Source organism: Rattus norvegicus, chromosome 19, assembly GCF_021556685.1.
Source record: "Rattus norvegicus strain SHRSP/BbbUtx chromosome 19, alternate assembly SHRSP_T2T, whole genome shotgun sequence".
Classification (NCBI taxonomy): Eukaryota; Metazoa; Chordata; class Mammalia; order Rodentia; family Muridae; genus Rattus; species Rattus norvegicus.
This window is the reverse complement of record NC_141552.1, coordinates 43,234,444-43,240,443: the sequence shown is the minus strand read 5'-3', so window position 1 is coordinate 43,240,443 and position 6,000 is coordinate 43,234,444. Positions and strand designations below refer to the sequence as shown.

Genomic DNA, 6,000 nt, shown 5'->3' with positions numbered 1-6,000 from the left:
ACTGCCTGAGGATCCAGCTATACCTCTCTTGGGCATATACCCAAAAGATTCCTCAACATATAAAAGAGACACGTGCTCCACTATGTTCATCGCAGCCTTATTTATAATAGCCAGAAACTGGAAAGAACCCAGATGCCCTTCAACAGAGGAATGGATACAGAAAATGTGGTACATCTACACAATGGAATATTACTCAGCTATCAAAAACAACGAGTTTATGAAATTCGTAGGCAAATGGTTGGAACTGGAAAATATCATCCTGAGTGAGCTAACCCAATCACAGAAAGACATACATGGTATGCACTCACTGATAAGTGGCTATTAGCCCAAATGCTTGAATTACCCTAGATGCCTAGAAACTCAAGACGGATGATCAAAATGTGAATGCTTCACTCCTTCTCTAAAAGGGGAACAAGAATACCCTTGGCAGGGAAGAGAGAGGCAAAGATTAAAACAGAGACAGAAGGAACACCCATTCAGAGCCTGCCCCACATGTGGCCCATACATATACAGCCACCCTATTAGACAAGATGGATGAAGCAAAGAAGTGCAGACCGACAGGAGCCGGATGTAGATCGCTCCTGAGAGACACAGCCAGAATACAGCAAATACAGAGGCGAATGCCAGCAGCAAACCACTGAACTGAGAACAGGACCCCCGTTGAAGGAATCAGAGAAAGAACTGGAAGAGCTTGAAGGGGCTTGAGACCCCATATGTACAACAATGCCAAGCAACCAGAGCTTCCAGGGACTAAGCCACTACCTAAAGACTATACATGGACTGACCCTGGTCTCTGACCTCATAGGTAGCAATGAATATCCTAGTAAGAGCACCAGTGGAAGGGGAAGCCCTGGGTCCTGCTAAGACTGAACCCCCAGTGAACTAGACTGTTGGGGGGAGGGCGGCAATGGGGGTAGGGTTGGGAGGGGAACACCCATAAGGAAGGGGATGGGGGAGGGGGATGTTTGCCCGGAAACCAAAGAATTATTATTAAGTATTAAATAAATAAAAAAAACTGAAAAAAAAAAAAGAATTGAGAGTGCAGACTGCAGTGGGAGATGGCTGCACAGATTCTGGCCTCTGATTCATTATCACTGACCTTTGAATTTGATCTGAAATTTACGGATACAAAAATGTCACACCATATTCTATATAAATTTTAAATTAAAATATAACAACCTTATTTTCCATCCTTTTCCTCCCTCCAACTCCTCCCAAGTCCCTCCTTTCACTTCCTTCTGTGCCACATCCTGTACTCGCAAATGAAAAGCACACACATGCAGACACACAGACACAGACACGCATACACGCACGTGCATGCATGCACATGCACACACACATATAAAGCAATATGCCCAAAATATATAATTTAACCTACTGAGTTTATTTTTCATGCCACATATTTGCAACTGAAATTGCCTTTGAAAATGTTTATCCTTACAGGTATTCTGTGACGAATTCGTACCCTCTTCATAAAGAATTGCTTTGGGATTCATTTTAAGTCTAAACCCATCCATATCTTCTTGTAATGTTGGCTTAAATCATGGTCTTCATGTACTCACATATGATAAAGTACTTAGATTAGTAGGTCACAGATGATGGATGTTTACTGCTTATAAGTCTAGGGGCCAGCCAGGAAAGGTGAAGCATAAAATACAGTTTCTTGTCCGGTGTTCTCTCTGTCTCTGAGGCAGCATTCTTGTGTTGCAGCTTCTTATGGGAGAAGGACATGAGAGAGTTTGTCTGAACATCTTCTAAAAGGGCATCAATCCCACTCATGAAGGTGGGGTCCTCGGGATTTAATTCTTTTCCCAAAAAAAATTGACACTCAGTCCCATCATAATGGCTATTAGATTCCAGCATATGGATTTCAGGAGAGGCTAGGGACACCAGCCTAAGAACGGAGCAGCCATACACGTTTAACAAGTTAATTGTGTGTGCATGTGTGTGTGCCTGTGACTATGTGTGTGTATGTGTGCGTGTGTATAAATTTGTAAGTACCCACCAACATCAAAGGAGGGTGTCAGATGTCTTGGAGCTGGAGTCTCGTAGTTGTGAACAGTCCGACTTCCCTCCTGGGAGAACTTGTTTCCTTTGGAAGAAAAGCGAATGCTCTTAAGTGCTGAGCGTATCTTCAGCCAGAGCCATACCTACTTCCGTGAAGACGACCCGACTCCTAGCTAACAGGATCAGTATCTTGAGGTTCATGTGATTCCTAGAAATAAATACAAATTTTCAACATTGTCTCTAAGCCTTTTCACAGGGTTTCCTAGTGGCAGAGAGCACGAACACTAAGGTTGATCATCCTAAGGAGGTCCTCCCTTAGACAAAAGCCAACTTGAACGTTCTTTAAATGTTTTTTTCATCTTTATTGAATTGGGTATTTCTTATTTACATTTCAAATGTTATTCTCTTTCCTGGTTTCCAGACCAACATCCCCCTAACCCCTCCCCTTCCCTTCTTTTTTTATTTTAATTTTTTTCATCTTTATTAACTTAAGTATTTCTTATTTACATTTCGATTATTATTCCTCTTCCCAGTTTCTGGGCCAACATCCCCCTAACCCCTCCGCCTCCCCTTCGATATGGGTGTTCCCCTCCCCATCCTACCCCCATTACCGCCCTCCCCCCAACAATCACGTTCACTGGGAGTTCAGTCTTGGCAGGACCAAGGGCTTCCCCTTCCACTGGTGCTCTTACTAGGATATTCATTGCTATGTATGCAGCTAAAGTCCAGGGTCAGTCCAAGTATAGTCTTTGGGTAGTGACTTAGTCCCTGGAAGCTCTGGTTGCTTGGCATTGTTGTTCATATGGGGTCGCAAGCCCCTTCAAGGTCTTCCAGTCCTTTCTCTGATTCCTTCAACGGGGGTCCTGTTCTCAGTTCAGGGGTTTAATGATGGCATTCGCCTATGTATTTGCTGTATTCTGGCTGTGTCTCTCAGGAGAGATCTACATCCGGTTCCTGTCCGCCTGCACTTCTTTGCTTCATCCATCTTATCTAGTTTGGTGGCTGTATATGTATGGGCCACATGTGGGGCAGGCTCTGAATGGGTGTTCCTTCTGCCTCTGTTCTAAACTTTGCCTCCCTATTCCCTCCCAAGGGTATTCTTGTTCCCCTTTTAAAGAAGGAGTGAAGCATTCCCATTTTGGTCATCCGTCTTGAGTTTCATGTGTTCTATGCATCTAGGGTAATTCAAGCATTTGGGCTAATAGCCACTTATCAATGAGTGCATACCATGTATGTTTTTTCTGTGATTGGGTTAGCTCACTCAGGATGATATTTTCCAGTTCCAACCATTTGCCTATGAATTTCATAAAGTCATTGTTTTTGATAGCTGAGTAATATTCCATTGTGTAGATGTACCACATTTTCTGTATCCATTCCTCTGTTGAAGGGCATCTGGGTTCTTTCCAGCTTCTGGCTAGTATAAATAAGGCTGCTATGAGCATAGTGGAGCATGTGTCTTTGATATATGTTGGGGCATCTTTTGAGTATATGCCCAAGACAGGTATAGCTGGGTCCTCAGGTATTCAATGTCCAATTTTCTGAGGAACCTCCAGACTGATTTCCAGAATGGTTGTACCAGTCTGCAATCCCACCAACAATGGAGGAGTGTTCCTCTTTCTCCACATCCTCGCCAGCATTTGCTGTCACCTAAGTTTTTGATCTTAGCCATTCTCACTGGTGTGAGGTGAAATCTCAGGGTTATTTTGATTTGCATTTCCCTTATAACTAAAGATGTTGAACATTTCTTTATGTGTTTCTCAGGCATTTGGTATTCCTCAGCTGTGTATTCTTTGTTTAGCTCTGAGCCCCATTTTTTAATAGGGTTGTTTGTCTCCCTGCGGTCTAACTTCTTGAGTTCTTTGTATATTTTGGATATAAGGCCTCTATCTGTTGTAAGATTGGTAAAGATCTTTTCCCAATCTGTTGGTTGTCATTTTGTCCTAACAACAGTGTCCTTTGCCTTACAGAAGCTTTGCAGTTTTATGAGATCCCATTTGTTGATTGTTGATCTTAGAGCATAAGCCATTGGTGTTTTGTTCAGGAAATTTTTTCCAATGCACATGTGCTCAAGACTCTTCCCCACTTTTTCTTCTATTAGTTTGAGTGTATCTGGTTTGATGTGGAGGTCCTTGATCCACTTGACCTTAAGCTTTGTACAGGGTGATAAGAATGGATCGATCTGCATTCTTCTACATGCTGTCCTCCAGTTGAACCAGCACCATTTGCTGAAAATGCTATCTTTTTTCCATGGGATGGTTTTGGCTCCTTTGTCAAAAATCAAGGGACTATAGGTGTGTGGGTTCATTTCTGGGTCTTCAATTCTATTCCACTGGTCTATCTGTCTGTCTCTGTACCAATACCATACAGTTTTTATCAGTATTGCTCTGTAATACTGCTTGAGTTCAGGGATAGTGATTCCCCCTGAAGTCCTTTTATTGTTGAGGATAGTTTTAGCTATCCTGGGCTTTTTGTTATTCCAGATGAATTTGCAAACTGTTTTGTCTAACTCTATGAAGAATTGGATTGGAATTTTGATGGGGATTGCATTGAATCTGTAGATCGCTTTTGGTAAAATGGCCATTTTTGCTATATTAATCCTGCCGATCCATGAGCATGGGAGATCTTTCCATCTTCTGAGATCTTCCTCAATTTCTTTCTTCAGAGGCTTGAAGTTCTTATCATACAGATCTTTCACTTGCTTGGTTAAAGTCACACCGAGGTACTTTATATTTTTTAGGACTAATATGAAGTGTTGTTTCCCTAATTTCTTTCTCAGCTTGTTTCTCTTTTTGTTTAGAGGAATGCTACTGATTTATTTGAGTTAATTTTATACCCAGCCACTTTGCTGAAGTTGTTTATCAGCTTTAGTAGTTCTCTGGTGGAACTTTTGGGATCACTTAAATATACCATCATATCATCTGCAAATAGTGATATTTTGACTTCTTTCTTTCCAATCTGTATCCCTTTGATCTCCTTTTGTTGTCTGATTGCTCTGGCTAGGACTTCAAGAACTATATTGAATAACTAGGGATAGAGGGGGCAGCATTGTCTAGTCCCTGATTTTAGTGGGATTGCTTCAAGTTTCTCTCCATTTAGTTTATTTAATATTAGCTACTGGTTTGCTGTATATGGCTTTTACTATGTATGGGCCTTGAATTCCTGTTCTTTCCAGTACTTTTATCATGAAGAGGTGTTGGATTTTTGTCAAATGCTTTCTCAGCATCTAATGAAATGATCATGTGTTTTATATATTTCAGTTTGTTTACATAGTGGATTACATTGATGGTTTTCTGTATATTAAACCATCCCTGCATGCCTGGGATGAAGCCTACTTGATCATGATGGATGATTGTTTTGATGTGTTCTTGGATTCGGTTTGCAAGAATTTTATTGAGTATTTTTGTGTCGATATTCATAAGGGAAATTGGTCTGAAGTTTTCTTTCTTTCTTGGCTCTTTGTGTGGTTTAGGTATAAGAGTAATTGTGGCTTCATAGAAGGAATTCGGTAGAGCTCCATCTGTTTCTATTTTGTGGAATAGTTTGGATAGTATTGGTATGAGGTCTTCTATGAAGGTCTGATAGAATTCTGCACTGATCCCATTGGGTCCTGGGCTCGTTTTGGTTGGGAGACTTTTAATAACTACTTCTATTTCTTTAGGAGTTATGGGGTTGTTTAGATGGTTTATCTGGTCCTGATTTAACTTCGGTAGCTGGTATCTGTTTAGGAAATTGTTCATTTTCTCCAGATTTTCAAGTTTTGTTGAATATAAGCTTTTGTAGTAGGATCTGATGATTTTTTTAATTTCCTCTGATTCTGTTGTTATGTCTCCCTTTTCATTTCTGATTTTGTTAATTTGGACACAATCTCTGTGTCCTCTGGTTAGTCTGGCTAAGGGTTCATCTATCTTGTTGATTTTCTCAAAGAACCAGCTTTTGGTTTTGTTGATTCTTTGTATAGTCCTTTTTGTTTCTACTTGGTTGATTTCAGCTCTG

At 40.9% G+C, this 6,000-nt stretch overlaps 1 long non-coding RNA gene across 1 annotated transcript in view; it reads right to left on the bottom strand.

Annotated features, from left to right (window-relative positions):
- Nucleotides 1-1,363: 1,363 nt before the first annotated feature.
- Nucleotides 1,364-6,000, bottom strand: part of LOC102549584 (uncharacterized) — a 31,266-nt gene continuing 26,629 nt past the window's right edge. Inside the window, exons 4-5 of the long non-coding RNA XR_015644078.1 lie at nt 2,006-2,215; nt 1,364-1,713 (exon numbers count right to left, since the gene is read on the bottom strand). This is a non-coding gene — a long non-coding RNA (uncharacterized LOC102549584). The remainder of the gene's footprint in view (nt 1,714-2,005; nt 2,216-6,000) is intronic.